Source organism: Ranitomeya imitator, chromosome 2 (assembly GCF_032444005.1).
Source record: "Ranitomeya imitator isolate aRanImi1 chromosome 2, aRanImi1.pri, whole genome shotgun sequence".
NCBI classification, from domain to species: domain Eukaryota; kingdom Metazoa; phylum Chordata; class Amphibia; order Anura; family Dendrobatidae; genus Ranitomeya; species Ranitomeya imitator.
In genome coordinates this window covers 251,549,204-251,572,423 of record NC_091283.1, presented here as the reverse complement: position 1 = coordinate 251,572,423, position 23,220 = coordinate 251,549,204, and the positions used below count along the sequence as shown (strand labels likewise).

At 44.7% G+C, this 23,220-nt stretch overlaps 1 protein-coding gene and 1 long non-coding RNA gene across 2 annotated transcripts in view; both read right to left on the bottom strand.

Annotated features, from left to right (window-relative positions):
- Positions 1 to 23,220, bottom strand: part of LOC138662930 (gastrula zinc finger protein XlCGF57.1-like) — a 150,861-nt gene that overhangs the window by 122,647 nt on the left and 4,994 nt on the right. The window lies entirely within an intron of this gene.
- On the bottom strand, positions 11,231 to 11,569 carry LOC138667355 (uncharacterized). Its single transcript, XR_011318724.1, has 3 exons — positions 11,527 to 11,569; positions 11,372 to 11,431; positions 11,231 to 11,263 (listed from the first exon to the last, which is right to left on the bottom strand). It is a non-coding gene; the product is annotated as an uncharacterized lncRNA (long non-coding RNA).

Sequence of the window (23,220 nt, the reverse complement as noted above, 5' to 3'; positions counted from 1 at the left end):
CCTGCAGGACCCCACAGATGACGATATAGGTCTCTTTCCTATAATATATATACACACATATCCTCATCTGTGGGGTCCTGCAGCCGGGGTCATGTCTATCAGTGAACATTACTGACCAGTCTTGTCAGTATATATACCTTGGATTTACTGATATGAGATCATACAGACATTGGACTGGTAGGATCCTGACCCCTACTATAGGAGATATATTTATAATGTGATGCAGTCTTATAGCCGGGGTCAGGATCTATCAGTCCAGTGTCTGTATGATCTCAGATCAGTAAATCCAAGGTTGTAAACACAAAACCCCCATTATAAAACCTTTTATTTAAAAAAAAGTTATGGGTGAGTTTATACGGTATGATAAATAGCCAGACAGAAGAAAAAATAAACACAAGTGTGTACAGAAAATCACATATGGGTGCGGGCCGCTGAACATATATTCAGTCTACACAACAAGACCCCAAAGGGGGAGAAGGGAAAAAGAGAGGAGCAGACGAGCGAGGGGGTGTACTTTCTTCTTTAGATTGGTAATATTTTATCTCCCCCTCTTTCTTCTGGTTGCCTCCTTTCCTTTTCCCTCTTTGGAGTCTTGTCCAGACAAGAGTATTGTTTTAGGGTTACCAGTATACATTCAGGGGGCTATACTCATACACTGGCCTCTATACGCACCCACTGGCTGTTTCTATTTTCTTCTATTTAGCTCTTTGTTAAGTATATCAGGGCTGTACAAGTAGCAGGCCACAGACAGGGACAGACAGTGACCAGATTCTTAGGAATGGGAGCTACTGCGGGTTCCATTATACAATGTTGGAGCTACTGTGGGGTTCATTATACAGCATGGGAGCTAATGTGGGGGTCATTATACAGCATGGGAGCTAATGTGGAGGTCATACAACATGAGAGCTACTGAGGGGTTCATTATACAGTGTGAGAGATAATGCAAGGGCCGTTATACTATTTGGAGGCTGCTGTTGGACCATCACACAGTGTAGGGGCATACATACAGTGTGGGAGCTACTGTGGGGGTCATTATACAGTGTGGGGACTACTGTGGGGGGCTGTAAAGAGTTTGGAGCTACTGTGAAGGCACATAGACATTTTACTACTTAAGGGCACAATGGTGGCATTGCTATGTGAAACAGTATCAGGAACAATGCACACAGCAGGTGCAGTAATAGGGTTACATGCGGCAGCAGCGGCTCAGTATTGGGGTATCAGGGGCAGTAATAGGGACACATACGGCAGCAGTGGCTCAGTATTGGGATATCAGGTGCAGTAATAGGGACACATACAGCAGCAGCGGCTCAGTATTGGGGTATCAGGTGCAGTAATAGGGACACATACGGCAGCAGCGGCTCAGTATTGGGGTATCAGGTGCAGTAATAGGGACACATACGGCAGCAGCGGCTCAGTATTGGGGTATCAGGTGCAGTAATAGGGACACATGGCAGCAGCGGCTCAGTATTGGGGTATCAGGTGCAGTAATAGGGACACATACGGCAGCAGCGGCTCAGTATTGGGGTATCAGGTGCAGTAATAGGGACACATACGGCAGCAGCGGCTCAGTATTGGGGTATCAGGGGCAGTAATAGGGACACATACGGCAGCAGTGGCTCAGTATTGGGGTATCAGGTGCAGTAATAGGGACACATACGGCAGCAGCGGCTCAGTATTGGGGTATCAGGTGCAGTAATAGGAACACGTGGCAGCAGCGGCTCAGTATTGGGGTATCAGGTGCAGTAATAGGGACACATACGGCAGCAGCGGCTCAGTATTGGGGTATCAGGTGCAGTAATAGGGACACATACGGCAGCAGCGGCTCAGTATTGGGGTATCAGGGGCAGTAATAGGGACACATACGGCAGCAGCGGCTTAGTATTGGGGTATCAGGGGCAGTAATAGGGACACATACGGCAGCAGCGTCTCAGTATTGGGGTATCAGGTGCAGTAATAGGGACACATACGGCAGCAGCGTCTCAGTATTGGGGTATCAGGTGCAGTAATAGGGACACATACGTCAGCAGCGGCTCAGTATTGGGGTATCAGGTGCAGTAATAGGGACACATACGGCAGCAGAGGCTCAGTATTGGGGTATCAGGTGCAGTAATAGGGACACATACGGCAGCAGCGGCTCAGTATTGGGGTATCAGGTGCAGTAATAGGGACACATACGGCAGCAGCGGCTCAGTATTACATAGTAACATAGTAACATAGTTAGTAAGGCCGAAAAAAGACATTTGTCCATCCAGTTCAGTATTGGGGTATCAGGTGCAGTAAAAGGGACACATACGGCAGTAGCGGCTCAGTATTGGGAAATCATGTGTAGTATTAGGGACACATACGGCAGCAGCGGCTCAGTATTGGGGTATCAGGTGCAGTAATAGGGACACATACGGCAGCAGAGGCTCAGTATTGGGGTATCAGGTGCAGTAATAGGGACACCTACGGCAGCAGCGGCTCAGTATTGGGGTATCAGGTGCAGTAATAGGGACACATACGGCAGTAGTGGCTCAGTATTGGGGTATCAGGTGCAGTAATAGGGACACATACGGCAGCAGAGGCTCAGTATTGGGGTATCAGGTGCAGTAATAGGGACACATACGGCAGTAGCGGCTCAGTATTGGGGTATCAGGTACAGTAATAGGGACACATACGGCAGCAGCGGCTCAGTATTGGGGTATCAGGTGCAGTAATAGGGACACCTACGGCAGCAGCGGCTCAGTATCGGGGTATCAGGTGCAGTAATAGGGACACATACGGCAGTAGCAGCTCAGTATTGGGGTATCAGGTGCAGTAATAGGGACACATACGGCAGCAGAGGCTCAGTATTGGGGTATCAGGTGCAGTAATAGGGACACCTACGGCAGCAGCGGCTCAGTATTGGGGTATCAGGTGCAGTAATAGGGACACATACGGCAGCAGCGGCTCAGTATTGGGGTACCAGGGGCAGTAATAGGGACACATATGGCAGCAGTGGCTCAGTATGGGGGTATTAGGTGCAGTAATAGGAACACATACGGCAGCAGTGGCTCAGTATTGGGGTATCAAGTGCAGTAATAGAGACACATACGGCAGCAGCGGCTCAGTATTGGGGTATCAGGTGCAGTAATAGGGACACATACAGCAGCAGCGGCTCAGTATTGGGGTATCAGGTGTAGTAATAGGGACACATACGGCAGCACAGGATCAGTATTGGGGTATCAGGGGCAGTAATAGGGACACATACGGCAGCAGTGGCTCAGTATTGGGGTATCAGGTGCAGTATTAAGGACACATACAGCAGCAGAGGCTCAGTATTGGGGTATCAGGGGCAGTGATAGGAACACATACGGCAGCAGTGGCTCAGTATTGGGGTATCAGGTGTAGTAATAGGGACACATATGGCAGCAGTGGCTCAGTATTGGGGTATTAGGTGCAGTAATAGGGACACATACTGCAGTAGCGGGGTATCAGTATGGGGTATCAGGTGTAGTAATAGGGACACATATGGCAGGAGCGGCTCAGTATTGGGGTATCAGCAGGATGAGGGGTTTGTGCAGGTTGGGAATAGATGGTGATGGTGCAGGAATTTGAGAAGTGAAATGTGTCTTTGTTGCATTCTCTGCAGATGAGTACTGGCTGGGAGAAGTTGTCATGTCGGTCTGGGCCAGATGGAAAAAACTGGAAAAGTTAACGATTCCATCAGAAAGAACGTCTGCGGTAAATCACCATCTATAACTGTGCTGTGATCTCTTATATGTTCTGTAGGACTGGTATCTACCACTGTATGGTCACAAAATGGAGGTAATATCAGTGTTGGTCTTTGTGGAGATTTTTTTTTAGTTACAGGAGGATCATCGGCTGAGGTTCTTATACCCACAATTACAGTGTGACACCGTAGTTGTAATCATGGGTTAGGGGCCCACTCAGATGTCTCGCCCCCCCTGAGCTGAACCCCTAGCTACGCCTCTGCCCTCACCCACAAAGCACTCCATGGGTCAGCACCACCCTACATCTCCTCTCTGGTCTCAGCCTACCACCCTACCCGTCCCCGCCGCTCCGCTAATGACCTCAGGTTAGCATCCCCAATAATCAGAACCTCCCACTCCCATCTCCAAGACTTTACACGTGCTGCGCCGATTCTTTGGAATGCACTACCTAGGTTAATATGATTAATCCCCAATCCCCACAGTTTTAAGTGTGCCCTAAAAACTCATTTGTTCAGATTGGCTTACCACCTCAACGCATTAACCTAACGATCCCTGTGTGGCCTATCATAAAAAATTAAAAAAAAAAAACATAATTAGGTTCCTCGTATCATGTTCTCATACACTTTATGCAGTTAATAGCCCTCTGTGTCTGTACTGTTACATACTTACGCAGTTAACTGGTTCATGCAGCTTTACATGAACACCCGAGCCTTACACTATGGCTGGTCCGAATAACTAAAGCAATTGTTACCATCCACCTCTCGTGTCTCCCCTTTTCCTCATAGTTTGTAAGCTTGTGAGCAGCAGGGCCCTCATTCCTCCTGGTATCTATTTTGAACTGTGATTTCTGTTATGCTGTAATGTCTATTGTCTGTACAAGTTCCCTCTATAATTTGTAAAGCGCTGCGGAATATGTTGGCGCTATATAAATAAAAATATTATTATTATAAACCACCTATCTTTATTACATTATACATGAGATCATCACTTAATAAAAACACATCAGATCTGTTCTATAATTCATTCCTTTGGGGGAACTAGTATCTAATTGTAAGATCCGAGCTGCCTCTCCGGCTCGCAGAGTAGACCCTGTGTCCCCTCCTCTGACATCCTCTGTACTTGTACGATGGCAGTTACTCTCATGGACGCCGTGTCACCAGCATGAACCTTCTTGGTGTCCGGACCTGTTGTGGATTCTGTTTCTGGGCTCCCTCTGGTGGTTACAGATGGTACTGGGTGACTTGTGTTCTCTGCGGTCTCTGGTGTCCACCTGTTCTATCAGGATATGGGAGTTTCCTATTTAACCTGGCTTTCTTGTCATTTCCTCGCCGGCTATCAATGTAATCAGTGTGTCTTATTACCTCTGCTTCCCGCTTCTGTAATCTTCAGGACAAGCTAAGTTTTTGATTTTCCTGTTCCACGTTTTGCTTAATTTTTGTCTTAGTCCAGCTTGCAGATATGTGATTCCTTTTTGCTGGTTGCTCTAGTGGGCTGATATTACTCCTCATGTTCCATGAGTTGGCACATGAGTTCAAGTAATTTCAGGATGGTTTTTTGTAGGGTTTTTCGCTGACCGCGCAGTTCACTTTTGTATCCTCTGCTATCTAGCTTTAGCGGGCCTCATTTTGCTGAATCTGTTTTCATAACTACGTATGTGCTTTCCTCTCATTTCACCGTCATTACATGTGGGGGGCTGCTATTTCTGTGGGGTGTTTCTCTGGAGGCAAGAGAGGTCTGTGTTTCTTCTAATAGGGGAAGTTAGTCCTTCGGCTGGCGCGAGATGTCTAGGAATCATCGTAGGCACGTTCCCCGGCTACAGCTAGTTGTGTGTTTAGGTTCAGGATCGCGGTCAGCTCAGTTTCCATCACCCTAGAGCTTGTTTTGTTTTTTGTGCTTGTCCTTTTTGTGATCCCCTGCCATTGGGATCATGACAGTATGGCCGGCCAAAAAGTGGTAATCGTATTGGCTGAAGTAGGAGGAAGTTTTTGTTTTTTTTTTCCCTCAGAGTTTGCTGCCTAGCCTTAATTGCAGCCTGGCTGCGTCTTACCTCCTCTTAATCCTTGAATGGCTCTGACCTCAGCTGTTTATCATGGACGTCCAGAGTTTGGCTTCCAGCCTGAATAATCTTGCTGCTAAGGTTCAAAATATACAAGATTTTGTTGTACATGCTCCTATGTCTGAACCTAGAATTCCTATCCCAGAGTTTTTTTCTGGAGATAGATCTAGTTTTCTGAATTTTAGGAACAATTGCAAGTTGTTTCTTTCTTTGAAATCTCGCTCCTCTGGAGACCCTGCTCAGCAAGTCAGGATTGTTATATCTTTCCTGCGGGGTGACCCTCAGAATTGGGCATTTGCATTGGCACCAGGGGATCCTGCGTTGCTCAATGTGGATGCGTTTTTTCTCGCATTGGGTTTGCTCTATGAGGAACCTAACCTAGAGATTCAGGCTGAAAAAGCTTTATTGGCTCTCTCTCAGGGGCAAGATGAAGCAGAAATATATTGTCAGAAATTTCGGAAATGGTCGGTGCTTACTCAGTGGAATGAGTGCGCCCTGGCTGCAAGATTCAGAGATGGCCTTTCTGAGGCCATTAAAGATGTTATGGTGGGGTTCCCTGCGCCTACAGGTCTGAATGAGTCTATGACTATGGCTATTCAGATTGATCGGCGTTTACGGGAGCGCAAACCTGTGCACCATTTGGCGGTGTCTTCTGAACAGGCACCTGAGACAATGCAATGTGATAGAATTCAGTCCAGAAGTGAACGGCAAAACTATAGGTGGAAAAATGGGTTGTGTTTTTATTGTGGTGATTCAGCTCATGTTATATCAGCATGCTCTAAACGCACAAAAAAGGTTGATAAGTCTGTTGCCATTAGTACTTTACAGTCTAAGTTCATTCTGTCTGTGACTCTGATTTGTTCATTATCAGCCATTTCCGTCGATGCCTATGTGGATTCAGGCGCTGCCCTGAGTCTTATGGATTGGTCATTTGCCAACCGCTGTGGGTTTAGTCTGGAGCCTCTGGAAGTCCCTATTCCTTTGAAAGGAATTGACTCTACACCTTTGGCTATGAATAAACCTCAGTACTGGACACAAGTGACCATGCGTATGACTCCCGTTCATCAGGAGGTGATTCGCTTCCTGGTACTGTATAATTTACATGATGTCTTAGTGCTTGGTCTGCCATGGTTACAAACTCATAACCCAGTCTTGGACTGGAAAACGATGTCTGTGTTAAGCTGGGGATGTCAGGGGGTTCATGATGATGCACCTCCGATTTCTATCGCTTCATCTACTCCTTCTGAGGTTCCTGTATTTTTGTCTGATTATCGGGATGTTTTTGAGGAGCCTAAGCTCAATTCGCTTCCTCCTCACAGGGATTGCGATTGTGCTATAGATTTGATTCCTGGCAGTAAATTTCCTAAAGGTCGTTTGTTCAATCTGTCAGTTCCAGAGCATACTGCTATGCGGGATTATGTTAAGGAGTCCTTGGAAAAGGGACATATCCATCCATCTTCGTCCCCTTTGGGAGCAGGTTTTTTTTTTCGTGGCCAAAAAAGATGGTTCCTTGAGGCCTTGTATAGATTACCGTCTTTTGAATAAGATTACAGTCAAATATCAGTATCCTTTGCCATTGTTGACTGATTTGTTCGCTCGCATTAAGGGGGCTAAATGGTTCACTAAGGCTAGGTTCACATTGCGTCAAGTACATGGCGTTAAACGGATGCGTTAAACGCATGTACAGAAACGGAGCCAAAATATGTGAAATTCGTCGTCACGGTAACGCTAGCGTTAACGCATGTGATCGCGTTTTTTCATTTTGATGTCCGTTTACGAAGTATCCGTTTGTCTGCGTTTGTCACTGTCAATAAAGTTGTTTTTTTTTTTTCCCTTTTGTCATTGTCGGGTGTGGGCACAGACTCATTCTCCATTTTGAAAGCATTGAGTGAACTTCTGCTAGCAAGATGTTTGTGTCTGAGCTCGTCAGATTTCGCTTGATGCGGTTGCGACTTCGGCAGAGAAAGCGTAGTTCGCAAAGGAGATATTGGATCCACGAAGTGAATTTCTTGCGGAGTACATATGGTGCCTTTCACACCCTGTATGTGCAGCTTCGGGATCATCCCTTCAAATTCCAACGCTATCTACGGATGTCCATTGAGACCTTTGATGTTCTGCTCTCACATGTGAAGGATGAGATACATCATCATCGCAGCACTTTTCGTGAAAGCATCAGTGCGGAGCAACGTTTAGTAGTGACTGTGAGGTAATTATACATTTTTTTTATCATTCTATTGACAAAGACTAGATCTCGGTATCGTGTGGCCTAATGTTCATTTTGCAATTGTATATTATATTGTAAACTAGCCTTTAGATGATCATTAAAATCCTATTTTTTTTTTTTTTGTTTTTGAATGTCAACAGATATCTGGCTACCGGAGAAACTTTTGCGTCACTGCATTACCAGTTTCGACTTGGGAAGTCAACAATTTGTCAACTGGTTCGGGAAACTTGTGATGCCATTTGGAACAACTTGCAACCACTTGTGCTACCAACACCAACATCAGAAATGTGGCTAGCAATTTCCCAACAGTTCGAGGATGTGGCTAATTTCCCCAATTGTATTGGTGCCGTGGACGGAAAGCACATTCGGATTCAGAAACCTGCACATAGTGGTTCCCTCTACTATAACTATAAGAAATACTTTTCTATAGTATTGATGGCGATTGCGGATGCCAGGTACCGTTTTGTTGCTGTGGATATTGGAGCTTATGGCCGGACTAACGATTCCAGAGTATTCAGAGACTCCAACATGGGCCAATGTTTGTACAGCCAAAGTTTAAACATACCGTCATCCCGACCTCTTCCGGGGACCGAAGGCCCAAGTTTGCCCTATGTTTTAGTTGGTGATGAGGCCTTCCAACTAGGACAAAATCTCCTCAAGCCCTACTCAAGCCATAGTCTAGACTCCAGCAGGCGCATTTTTAATTATCGCTTGAGCCGGGCTAGACGTTATGTGGAGTGTGCATTTGGGATTTTGACATTAAATGGCGGATTTTACTAACCTGCATGCAACTGCAACCAGACAATGTGGACCGTTTTGTGAAGGCATGCATCTGTCTGCACAATTTTGTGGCGAGACATGAACCCCAGTTGGTAGACCCCAATGATTGTGAGTCGAACCTCAGTAGCATTGAATCGACTACAGTTCGTTCTGCATCACAAATAATGAGGATTCGTGATCAATTTGCACACTACTTCACACGTGAAGGCCAGGTTCCATGGCAAGACAGACACGTGTGAAAATAATTTAAAGTCTTCCTGATGTCGTGTAAAAAGTTACGTAGTGTAAAAAGTTATGTTGTTTAACCTGATGTCGTGTAAAAAGTTACCTTATGTCGTGTAAAAAGTTAAAGTCATACAAGAATCTGAAATTTGAAACAGTTTACTAAATGTTTTTGTATTTTCCCAACAAACTGTTGGTACACAGGTGTAACATATGATATCCCATAGGGATGAAAAAAAAAAGGAAAATAGAAATTAACAACAAAACCCCCCCCCCAAAAAAAAATTGCAACGCGGTAATTGCACCTGGCTGTGGACAGTGAACTGTACTAAAGACTTTGGTACTGCACGGGAGTATTGTCTGCCCAACTATATGATGGACTGCTACATTGTCTTTGAGGTTCCACGCTCGTTTCACCCCGGCCTCTATATTGAGGGTTGTAGGGCGGCATGTCCAGTCTTCTTCTTCCCGATGGAGCGGGTTCCTCGGTGCCCACAAATTCCTCTACAAGCTCGTTAAGTCTTTGTCGAAACATAAGGTTTCTATGTGCCGGGATATTTTGTACTACAGGCACATAGGATAATAAAAGTAGCTTCCACTCATTAGCAGAGTAGACAGACTCGCGTGCTTGCAGCTCGGTAATTTCTCGTCTCAGGTCTTTGAGCTCACTGCGACACATGTCCTCTACCCGTTGGAGTCCATCCACGATAATTGCATCTGCTTCATCTTTTTGAGATGCTCGCTTGCGTCCACGCTGTGATTGCAACCGAGCACTCACACCTGCAGCAACAGTGCTTCTATCCGCAGATCGTGGCTCGCTGATGCCAGACACATCTTCAGGTTGCGTTGGTTCCACTGAAGAAGGCTCAAGTTCCTCTGCTGGTCTAGGAGCAGCGGTACTGCATATCGTGCTGTAACCCCCCAAAAAAATTACTTATTTTCCTTTAAACAATTTAGTCTCGCACACAGACCTTCTTGTACTTACGAGCACTGAGACACTGTTTTCTGAAGAAAGAGCAGTTGGTCATAATGCACATACGGTGTCACCCGTTTGCCACTTGATCCGCTTGGTGCATTCTGACTGTTCCGGTAGTCACGGACAAAGCGATCGCGGATGGACTTCCAACGGGTATGGACAGCATCGGCTTTAAATTAAAAAAATAAATAAATAAAAATAGTAGATTGTGTTAAGATATAGGAAAAATTGTTCATAGTTTGCTACGATAGTTGATATATAAATAGTAGATAGATAGTTGTTAGATAAGAAATAGTGTAGAAATAGTGTATAGATAGATAGATATATAGTGTACAGATAGTTGATAATTGAGAGATAGATAGCAGACAACAAGTGGATAGGTTGATAGGATAGAAAAATTTTTTTTTTAAAACATTTTCCGATGTTACGTCACCAATATTTACCAATTTTTTTCTTTGAGGTTGTCGACTTCTCCATGTATCGGGGATCAAAGTGACAGATTATTTGATCCCACAACTTCCGGTTCTTCACGATGTCATGGTGGGAGCTGTCGCTCTGGTCCCATATGGAGGGGTTGGCTTCCACAAGGTTAATAAGTGTCTCATTGTGGATAGTCAATGGCTCTTCGTCAACGACAATCCTTTTTTTTTTTGTCGCTGACTTGGACTATGTAAACACAAAACGTTATGTTGATAGTGTCAATTTCACTGGATGGCCATATTCATATATACAGAGATAGATAGATACATAGATATAGCAATATATAGATATATAGATAGATAGATGTAGATAGATAGATATAGATAGATAGATACATAGATATTGATAGATAGATATATAGATAGATAGATAGATACATAGATATTGATATATAGATACATAGATAGATAGATATAGATTGATAGATAGATAGATAGATAGATATTGATAGATAGATATATAGATAGATACATAGATATAGATAGATAGATATAGATATATAGATAGATACATAGATATTGATAGATAGATATATAGATAGATAGATACATAGATATAGATAGATAGATATATAGATAGATAGATACATAGATATAGATAGATAGGTAGATAGATAGATATTGATAGATAGATACATAGATATAGATAGACAAATAGATGGAGCAATAGATAGTTGATAGATAGTTTATAGATATAGTAGATAGAAAGTGAATAGATAGATTGTTGGTAAATATTGGATAGAATATTTCTAGTTTTATATTTACCACTGGCAGTTGTGGCGACGACAGACGTCTAGGGACCTTTTTTCTTTTTTGTCCTCCTTGTGCCACAACCTATTGTGTATGTAAAATGTAAAAAAAATTATTTTAACATTAAATAATGTTAACATTCATTGGATCAATAAATTTATGCCTGAAAAATTCAACATGTCTGTTATGTACCTTTGTGGTTTTTGCATGTTTTTTGGGGGGAGGTCTAGCAGCCTCGGGCTCAGAAGACTCCTATTCACAAAAACAATAAACAGGATTTTTATGCCTAGCTCAATACAATGGAGTTTCACACAACATTATTGTGGTTTTTTAAAGTGCAAGCCTACCGACTGAGACGAAAAAATCGCAGACACGCTGCTGCTGCTGCTGCTGACATCTGTATTCGACATCTGTGTGCAACAAAACAATACATGTTTAGTACACACACATCCGACGGACATTACAGACTCCCATGATGTATACAGAGATATATAATATATAGAAATGTACTTACATTTTAGCTACGGCAAAACACTCTGTCACTTGCAGGAGACTTTGTGTGAGTGGGATATTTTAATGGCCGAAATCACATTTCCTGTCACATGACCACATGTGACCACCCTCAAACGCTATTAAAACGTGTGGTCCTATTTGGAAATTTTTCATGATTTGCATCTGACTGCGTTTGCCATAGCCTTCTATGGCAGAATGAACGCTTCCGTTAGTAGTGCGTTAGCTTATCCGGACCCGAAAACGCTGCAAGCCGCGTTGAAGGTCCGTCAGAAAAAAAACGTTATGTGACAAACGCATACCAATTTAGGGATGCGTCACGATGCGTCAGACAATGCAAGTCTATGGGCGCGTTAGTATGTGCGTTACATTGCGTTTTTACTACTTAAAAACGAGTCCGTTAGACGGACACACCTAGCGCAATGTGAACCCAGCCTTAGATTGATCTTCGGGGTGCGTATAATCTTGTGCGGATAAAGCAGGGTGATGAGTGAAAAACCGCATTTAATACGCCTGAGGGCCATTTTGAGTATTTGGTGATGCCTTTTGGACTTTCTAATGCTCCTTCTGTCTTCCAGTCCTTTATGCACGATATTTTCCATGAATATCTGGATAAATTTATGATTGTGTATTTGGATGATGTTTTGGTTTTTTCTGATGACTGGGAGTCCCATGTTCAGCAGGTCAGGAAGGTGTTTCAGGTCCTGCGGGCCAATTCTTTGTTTGTAAAAGGTTCAAAGTGTCTCTTTGGAGTCCAGAATATTTCTTTTTTGGGGTATATTTTTTCCCCTTCTACTATTGAGATGGATCCCGTCAAGGTTCAGGCTATTTGTGACTGGACGCAGCCTACATCTCTTAAGAGTCTACAGAAGTTCTTGGGCTTTGCTAATTTTTATCGTCGTTTCATAACTAATTTTTCTAGTGTTGTTAAGCCTTTGACGGATTTGACTAAGAAGGGTGCTGATGTTGCTGATTGGTCTCCTGCGGCTGTGGAGGCCTTTCAGGAACTTAAGCGCCGGTTTTCTTCTGCTCCTGTGTTGCGTCAGCCAGATGTTTCGCTTCCTTTTCAGGTTGAGGTTGATGCTTCCGAGATTGGAGTGGGGGCGGTTTTGTCACAGAGAAGCTCCGATTGCTCAGTGATGAAGCCATGTGCGTTCTTTTCTAGAAAGTTTTCGCCCACTGAGCGGAATTATGATGTTGGTAATCGGGAGCTTTTGGCCATGAAGTGGGCATTTGAGGAGTGGCGTCATTGGCTTGAGGGTGCTAGACATCGTGTGGTGGTCTTGACTGATCACAAAAATCTCATTTACCTTGAGTCTGCCAAGCGTCTGAATCCTAGACAGGCTCGTTGGTCACTGTTTTTCTCCCGTTTCGATTTTGTGGTTTCATACCTGCCAGGTTCAAAGAATGTGAAGGCGGATGCTCTTTCTAGGAGTTTTGTGCCTGACTCCCCTGGAAATTCTGAGCCCACTGGTATCCTTAGGGATGGGGTGATTTTGTCGGCTGTCTCCCCAGACTTGCGACGTGCTTTGCAGGAGTTTCAGGCGGATAAACCTGATCGTTGTCCGCCTGAAAGACTGTTTGTTCCGGATAATTGGACCAGTAGAGTCATTTCCGAGGGCCATTCTTCTGCGTTGGCAGGTCATCCTGGAATATTTGGTACTAGAGACTTGGTGGCCAGGTCTTTTTGGTGGCCTTCCTTGTCGAGGGATGTGCGTTCTTTTGTGCAGTCTTGTGAAGTTTGCGCTCGGGCTAAGCCTTGCTGTTCTCGGGCCAGTGGATTGTTGTCACCTTTGCCTATCCCGAAGAGGCCTTGGACGCACATTTCCATAGACTTTATTTCGGATCTCCCTGTCTCTCAAAAAATGTCCGTCATCTGGGTTGTGTGTGACCGCTTTTCTAAGATGGTTCATCTGGTACCCTTGCCTAAGTTACCTTCCTCCTCTGAGTTGGCCCTCTGTTTTTTCAGAACGTGGTTCGTTTGCATGGGATTCCGGAGAACATCGTTTCTGACAGGGGATCCCAGATTGTGTCTAGATTTTGGCGGACGTTCTGTGCTAAGATGGGCATTGATTTGTCCTTTTCGTCTGCATTCCATCCTCAGACGAATGGCCAGACGGAACGAACTAATCAGACCTTGGAAACTTATTTAAGGTGTTTTGTTTCTGCTGATCAAGATGACTGGGTTACCTTTTTGCCGCTTGCCGAATTTGCCCTTAATAATCGGGCTAGTTCTGCTACCTTGGTTTCTCCTTTCTTTTGTAATTCGGGGTTTCATCCTCGTTTTTCCTCTGGTCAGGTGGAGCCTTCTGATTGTCCTGGAGTGGACATGGTGGTGGATAGGTTGCATCAGATTTGGAGTCATGTGGTGGACAATTTGAAGTTGTCCCAGGAGAGGGCTCAGCAGTTTGCTAATCGCCGTCGCCGCGTGGGTCCTCGACTTCGTGTTGGGGACTTGGTGTGGTTGTCTTCTCGTTTTGTTCCTATGAAGGTCTCTTCTCCTAAGTTCAAGCCTCGGTTCATCGGTCCCTATAGGATCTTGGAAATTCTTAACCCTGTGTCGTTTCATTTGGATCTCCCGGCATCGTTTGCTATTCATAATGTGTTCCATCGGTCGTTGTTGCGGAAGTATGAGGTACCTGTTGTTCCTTCGCTTGAGCCTCCTGCTCCGGTGCTGGTGGAGGGAGAATTGGAGTATGTTGTGGAGAAGATCTTGGATTCTCGTGTTTCCAGACGGAAACTCCAATATTTGGTCAAGTGGAAGGGTTATGGTCAGGAGGATAATTCTTGGGTGGTTGCCTCTGATGTTCATGCTGCTGATTTGGTCCGTGCATTTCATAGGGCTCATCCTGGTCGCCCTGGTGGTTCTCGTGAGGGTTCGGTGACCCCTCCTCAAGGGGGGGGTACTGTTGTGGATTCTGTTTCTGGGCTCCCTCTGGTGGTTACAGATGGTACTGGGTGACTTGTGTTCTCTGCGGTCTCTGGTGTCCACCTGTTCTATCAGGATATGGGAGTTTCCTATTTAACCTGGCTTTCTTGTCATTTCCTCGCCGGCTATCAATGTAATCAGTGTGTCTTGTTACCTCTGCTTCCCGCTTCTGTAATCTTCAGGACAAGCTAAGTTTTTGATTTTCCTGTTCCACGTTTTGCTTAATTTTTGTCTTAGTCCAGCTTGCAGATATGTGATTCCTTTTTGCTGGTTGCTCTAGTGGGCTGATATTACTCCTCATGTTCCATGAGTTGGCACATGAGTTCAAGTAATTTCAGGATGGTTTTTTGTAGGGTTTTTCGCTGACCGCGCAGTTCAATTTTGTATCCTCTGCTATCTAGCTTTAGCGGGCCTCATTTTGCTGAATCTGTTTTCATAACTACGTATGTGCTTTCCTCTCATTTCACCGTCATTACATGTGGGGGGCTGCTATTTCTGTGGGGTGTTTCTCTGGAGGCAAGAGAGGTCTGTGTTTCTTCTAATAGGGGAAGTTAGTCCTTCGGCTGGCGCGAGACGTCTAGGAATCATCGTAGGCACGTTCCCCGGCTACAGCTAGTTGTGTGTTTAGGTTCAGGATCGCGGTCAGCTCAGTTTCCATCACCCTAGAGCTTGTTTTGTTTTTTGTGCTTGTCCTTTTTGTGATCCCCTGCCATTGGGATCATGACACGGACCCTCCTCTGACGCCATCTGTACTTGTACGATGGCGGTTACTCTCATGGACGCCGTGTCACCAGCAGGAACCTCCTTGGTCTCCGGACCTTCCTCTGACGCTATCTGTACTTGTACGATGGCGGTTACTCTCATGGACGCCGTGTCGCCAGCATGAACCTCCTTGGTGTCCGGACCCTCCTCTGACGTCCTCTGTACTTGTTCGATGGCAGTTGCTCTCATGGACGCCGTGTCACCAGCATGAACCTCCTTGGGGTCTGGACCCTTCTCTGACATCCTCTGTACTTGTACGATGGCAGTTCCTCTCATGGACGTCGTGTCACCAGCAGGAACCTCCTTTGTGTCTAGGCCCTTCTCTGACGCCCTCTGTACTTGTACGATGGCAGTTACTCTCATGGAGGCCGTGTCACCAGCATGAACCTCCTTGGTGTCCGGACCCTCCTCTGACCCCCTCTGTACTTGTTCAATGGCAGTTTCTCTAATGGACGTCGTGTCACCAGCATGAACCTCCTTGGTGTCTGGACCCTTGTCGGACGCCCTCTGTACTTGTACGATGGCGGTTACTCTCATGGACGCCGTGTCACCAGCATGAACCTCCTTGGTGTCCGGACCCTCCTCTGACGCCCTCTGTACTTGTACGATGGCGGTTACTCTCATGGACGCCGTGTCACCAGCATGAACCTCCTTGGTGTCTGGACCCTTCTCTGACGTCCTCTGTACTTGTACGATGGCAGTTACTCTCATGGATGCCGTGTCACCAGCATGTATCTCCTTGGTGTCTGGACCCTTCTCTGACGCCCTCTGTACTTGTACGATGGCAGTTACTCTCATGACGCCGTGTCACCAGCATGAACCTCCTTGGTGTCTGGACCCTTCTCCGACGCCCTCTATACTTGTACGATGGCGGTTACTCTCATGGACGCCTGTTGTGAATTCTGTGGCAGAGCTCCCTCTTGTGGTCACAAGTGGTACTTCGGCTGATTCTCTCTGTGAGCTTCCGTTGGTGGAGGAAAGTGGTACTGCGGCTTCTGAGTTTCCTTCCTCAGGTGATATGGTGAAGTCGTTAGGTGCTGCTCTATTTAACTCCACCTAGTGCTTTGATCCTGGCCTCCAGTCAATGTTCTAGTATTGGACCTGTCTCCTCCTGGATCGTTCCTGTGGCCTGCTGCTCTGCATAGCTAAGTTATTCTTTGCTATTTGTTTGCTGTTTTTTTCTGTCCAGCTTGTCTATTTGTTTTTTCCTGCTTGCTGGAAGCTCTGGGACGAAAAGGGTGTACCTCCGTGCCGTTAGTTCGGTACGGAGGGTCTTTTTGCCCCCTTTGCGTGGTTTTTGTAGGGTTTTGTGTTGACCGCAAAGTTACCTTTCCTATCCTCGCTCTGTTCAGAAAGTTGGGCCTCGCTTTGCTAAATCTATTTCATCTCTACGTTTGTCTTTTCATCTTAACTCACAGTCATTATATGTGGGGGGCTGCCTTTTCCTTTGGGGATATTTCTCTGAGGCAAGGTAGGCTTATTTTCTATCTTCGGGCTAGCTAGTTTCTCAGGCCGTGCCGAGTTGCATAGGGAGCGTTAGGCGCAATCCACGGCTGCCTTTAGTGTGGTTGGAGAGGATTAGGGATTGCAGTTCCTCTCATGGACGCCGTGTCACCAGCATGAACCTCCTTGGGGTCTGGACCCTTCTCTGACATCCTCTGTACTTGTACGATGGTGGTTACTCTCATGGACGCCGTGTCACCAGCATGAACCTCCTTGGTGTCTGGACCCTTCTCTGACGCCCTCTGTACTTGTACGATGGCAGTTACTCTCATGGACGCCGTGTCACCAGCATGAACCTCCTTGGTGTCCGGACCCTCCTCTGACGCCCTCTGTACTTGTACGATGGCGGTTACTCTCATGGACGTCATGTCACCAGCATGAACCTCCTTGGTATCTGGACCCTCCTCTGACGCCCTCTGTACGTGTTCGATGGCGGTTACTCTCATGGACGTCGTGTCACCAGCATGAACCTCCTTGGTGTCCGGACCCTCCTCTGACGCCCTCTGTACTTGTACGATGGCGGTTACTCTCATGGACGTCGTGTCACGAGCATGAACCTCCTTGGTGTCTGGACCCTCCTCTGACGCCCTCTGTACGTGTTCGATGGCGGTTACTCTCATGGACGTCGTGGCACCAGCATGAACCTCCTTGGTGTCCGGACCCTCCTGACACAGAGCGTTTATCATGGCTATTACCTGTAGCGGCTCCTGATTCATGCTCTTATATCCTCTGGTGTAATTTATGTGTGGTCGATCCCATTGCCCATTACAGGCCTGACAAGAACCAGATATACGACAGATCTGGAGTTACAATGTGATAGTATACTCGTGCTGAGCATCTTATGCTCTAAATTTGGTGTTTTCTGCATATATTGGCACAATCCACATCTACTCTGCCACATTTGTAGTTCCCCGCACTTTCTAACCATGAATAAGCTCTTTTTCCTGAATTATTTGATCCCACATATAAACTGGGTGACAACATGTTGGCTAAAGTATTGGATTTTTGGCTACAAATCGCACTCCATTATCTAAGATGGTATTCGTTTTTTATCCTGTCTGGAAGATGCCGTGTTATTATATTGACGATTTCTGGATATTCAATGGACAATGGTGTAGAGAAAATGACGTGTGATGAGAATCCCGTGTACTGCGACCCATTAACCATTGTTCTCTGATTCTACTGCATGCGATGTCTCTGGCCCTGTTCACACAAGCCTGGGAATAACCGCGCTGCCTGAATCTCCTTGTAATTACTTTGCACTCCTGATAGGATTCACCATCGTGTATATATATATACATATATATATATATATATATATATATATATATATACAGTTAGGTCCATATATATTTGGACATAGACAACATTTTTCTAATTTTGGTTATAGACATTACCACAATAAATTTTAAACAAAACAATTCAGATGCAGTTGAAGTTCAGACTTTCAGCTTTCATTTGAGGGTATCCACATTAAAACTGGATGAAGGGTTTGGGAGTTTCAGCTCCTTCACATGTGCCACCCTGTTTTTAAAGGGACCAAAAGTAATTGGACAATTGACTCCAAGGCTATTTCATGGACAGGTGTGTGCAACCCCTTTGTTATGTCATTCTCAAAAAAGCAGATAAAAGGCCTGGAGTTGATTTGAGGTGTGGTGCTTGCATTTGGAAGGTTTTGCTGTGAAGTAAACATGTGGTCAAAGGAGCTCTCCATGCAGGTGAAACAAGCCATCCTTAAGCTGCGAAAACAGAAAAAACCCATCCGAGAATTTGCTACAATATTAGGAGTGGCAAAATCTACAGTTTGGTACATCCTGAGAAGGAAAGAAAGCACTGGTGAACTCATCAATGCAAAAAGACCTAGGCACCCATGGAAGACAACAGTGGTGGATGATCGCAGAATAATCTCCATGGTGAAGAGAAACCCCTTCACAACAGCCAACCAAGTGAACACCACTCTCCGGTGTATCAATATCCAAATCTACCATAAAGAGAAGACTGCATGAAAGTAAATACAGAGGGTTCACTGCACGGTGCAAGCCACTCATAAGCATCAAGAATAAAAAGGCTAGACTGGACTTTGCTAAAAAACATCTAAAAAAGCCAGCACAGTTCTGGAAGAACATTCTTTGAACAGATGAAACCAAGATCAACCTCTACCAGAATGATGGAAAGGGAAAAGTATGGCGAATGTGTGGTACAGCTCATGATCCAAAGCATACCACATCACCTGTAAAACACGGCGGAGGCAGTGTGATGGCTTGGGCATGCATGGCTGCCAGTGGCACTGGGTCACTAGTGTTTATTGATGATGTGACACTGGACAGAAGCAGCCGAATGAATTCTGAGGTATTCAGAGCCATACTGTGTGCTCAGATCCAGCCAAATGCAGCCAAACTGATTGGTCGTCGTTTCATACTACAGATGTACAATGACCCAAAACATAAAGACAAAGCAACCCAGGAGTTTATTAAAGCAAAGAAGTGGAATATTCTTAAATGGCCAAGTCAGTCACCTGATCTCAACCCAATTGTGCATACATTTCACTTGTTAAAGACTAATCTTCAGACCGAAAGGCCGACAAACAAACAGCAACTGAAAACCACAGCAGTGAAGGCCTGGCAGAGCATCAAAAAGGAGGAAACACAGCATCTGGTGATGTCCATGAGTTCAAGACTTCAGGCAGTCATTGCCAACAAAGGGTTTTCAACCAATTACTAGAAATGAACATTTTATTTAAAATTATTGAATCTGTCCAATTACTTTTGGTCCCTTTAAAAACAGGGTGGCACATGTTAAGGAGCTGAAACTCCTAAACCCTTTATCCATTTTTAATGTGCATAACCTCAAATAAAAGCTGAAAGTCTGAACTTTAACTGCATCTGAAATGTTTTGTTCAAAATTCATTGTGGTAATGTATATAACCAAAATTAGAAAAACGTTGTCTCTGTCCAAATATATATGGACCTAACTGTATATATATATATATACAGGTCCTTCTCAAAAAATTAGCATATAGTGTTAAATTTCATTATTTACCATAATGTAATGATTACAATTAAACTTTCATATATTATAGATTCATTATCCACCAACTGAAATTTGTCAGGTCTTTTATTGTTTTAATACTGATGATTTTGGCATACAACTCCTGATAACCCAAAAAACCTGTCTCAATAAATTAGCATATCAAGAAAAGGTTCTCTAAACGACCTATTACCCTAATCTTCTGAATCAACTAATTAACTCTAAACACATGCAAAAGATACCTGAGGCTTATATAAACTCCCTGCCGGGTTCATTACTCAAAACCCCCATCATGGTTAAGACTAGCGACCTGACAGATGTCAAGAAGGCCATCATTGACACCCTCAAGCAAGAGGGTAAGACCCAGAAAGAAATTTCTCAACAAATAGGCTGTTCCCAGAGTGCTGTATCAAGGCACCTCAATGGTAAGTCTGTTGGAAGGAAACAATGTGGCAGAAAACGCTGTACAACGAGAAGAGGAGACCGAACCCTGAGGAAGATTGTGGAGAAGGACCGATTCCAGACCTTGGGGAACCTGAGGAAGCAGTGGACTGAGTCTGGTGTGGAAACATCCAGAGCCACCGTGCACAGGCGTGTGCAGGAAATGGGCTACAGGTGCCGCATTCCCCAGGTAAAGCCACTTTTGAACCATAAACAGCGGCAGAAGCGCCTGACCTGGGCTACAGAGAAGCAGCACTGGACTGTTGCTAAGTGGTCCCAAGTACTTTTTTCTGATGAAAGCAAATTTTGCATGTCATTCGGAAATCAAGGTGCCAGAGTCTGGAGGAAGACTGGGGAGAAGGAAATGCCAAAATGCCTGAAGTCCAGTGTCAAGTACCCACAGTCAGTGATGGTGTGGGGTGCCATGTCAGCTGCTGGTGTTGGTCCACTGTGTTTCATCAAGGGCAGGGTCAATGCTTTATGGTGATGAAGATTTCATTTTTTCAGCATGACCTGGCACCTGCTCACAGTGCCAAAACCACTGGTAAATGGTTTACTGACCATGGTATTACTGTGCTCAATTGGCCTGCCAACTCTCCTGACCTGAACCCCATAGAGAATCTGTGGGATATTGTGAAGAGAAAGTTGAGAGACGCAAGACCCAACACTCTGGTTGAGCTTAAGGCCGCTATTGAAGCATCCTGGGCCTCCATAACATCTCAGCAGTGTCACAGGCTGATTGCCTCCATGCCACGCCGCATTGAAGCAGTCATTTCTGCCAAAGGATTCCCGACCAAGTATTGAGTGCATAACTGAACATTATTATTTGATGGTTTTTTTGTTTGTTATTAAAAAACACTTTTATTTGATTAAATGGGTGAAATATGCTAATTTATTGAGACAGGTTTTTTGGGTTATCAGGAGTTGTATGCCAAAACCATCAGTATTAAAACAATAAAAGACCTGACAAATTTCAGTTGGTGGATAATGAATCTATAATATATGAAAGTTTAATTGTAATCATTACATTTTGGTAAATAATGAAATTTAACACTATATGCTAATTTTTTGAGAAGGACCTGTATATATATATATATATATATATATATATATATATATATATATATATATATATATATATAAAAGATTTCTTTATTACATATATAGGACAGAACAAGGGAGGGGGTCCATAAGAAGCATGTGCAAAAACAAGCGGAAAGTGCAATCGTGCAAAAAGATGACGTTTTTAGGCCAGGACCAACCACAAATAGTATTTAAATACATACACCACATATCATGGATTCCAGATCAAAAAGTCAGCAAATTACTATACAAAAAAGGTATAATAAATTGTCTATAGGGGGACTAGCTGCCGCAATGTATCATAATAGTACTGGTATGCGCCTCATCTATACATTCTGGTATCCCATTCTACAATTTAGCTATCTGGGAAGGGCATTGCCCAATATTCAGGGCGCTTACATCAATAATTTGATCACATGATCATTGTATTCATATCCCCATATGCAAAGCATCCGTATAATGCCACTATCAGAGATGTATCATGGGTTTTAAGTGTTATACCCCACACAATCTATATAGTAAATATTCCATAGAGATAAAGGATAAGTATTACCTAGCTGCCGACAGGATGTGGGAGTCCAGGGTCTACACATCTGCCCGACGCGTGTTTCGGAGACGTGCTCCTTCGTCAGGGGGTGTGTGAGTAAATGTAGTGCCGGGTTTAAATTACCGCTAGACCGGAAGTAGCGGTGACGCGTAGCGGAAGTGATGCACCCATCACCATGGTAACCCACAACGCTAGGCAGCGTCGGCATCATGCGGAGGCATCGCCACAGTCATGGCAACCACCTCAGCATGTAGACGCCAAAGGCCGCCCAGCGTGTCGGGACCAGGTGCGCGCGTGTACATGGCCGTGTCCACGCTAGTTCTGCTGTGAGGATACTACCGGAAGGGAAGGTTATAAAACGACATAGAAAATCAGTGAGAGAAATAGAAAATCAACCCATATATAAATGGATAGATAAAACAAAACAACCCACCCACCTCTAACACCATATTTGAAGATAACCTCATATGTCCACATTGAATGCACAGTAAATATGGCCACCATATGCATCTTACCATTAATCCTAATATACATAAATCACATGTTTATCCTGATGTCCATTGTCCTATTACCACCCATGTGGGAAAAACCTACCATCAATCAAAACTAAGATATGACAACCTCATATAGTTTAACACAATGGATAATATATATATGGTAATTATGCAATATAGATGACACATAATATTAAATGCAAGTAAAGAAGCTGCGGAGACACCATCACGTGTTTCTCGACGCAAGCAGTGAATAGCCAGGCCTTTCCCCGGGAAGGAACAACCACGGGAAGGGCAGCATCCTATGAAGGAAAGCCACCTATGCCAAGCATGGTATCCATCCACAGACAGCTGTTTCGGGGTTTTTGCCCCTCATCAGTGTGGAGTAGGAATCTGGCTATTAGGAGCAGTGCCTAGTAAAAAGGCTAAAAAAGGCACAGATGATTGGCCTCAGGGGGACCAAAACATCCAACACCGCGGAGACACCATCACGTGTTTCTCAACGCAGTGATTCCAGAACACTGCCCCCATCCCTTATGGGAAATATGCAGATGCAAGTAAAGAAGCTGCGGAGACACCATCACGTGTTTCTCGACGCAAGCAGTGAATAGCCAGGCCTTTCCCCGGGAAGGAACAACCACGGGAAGGGCAGCATCCTATGAAGGAAAGCCACCTATGCCAAGCATTCCTACTCCACACTGATGAGGGGCAAAAACCCCGAAACAGCTGTCTGTGGATGGATACC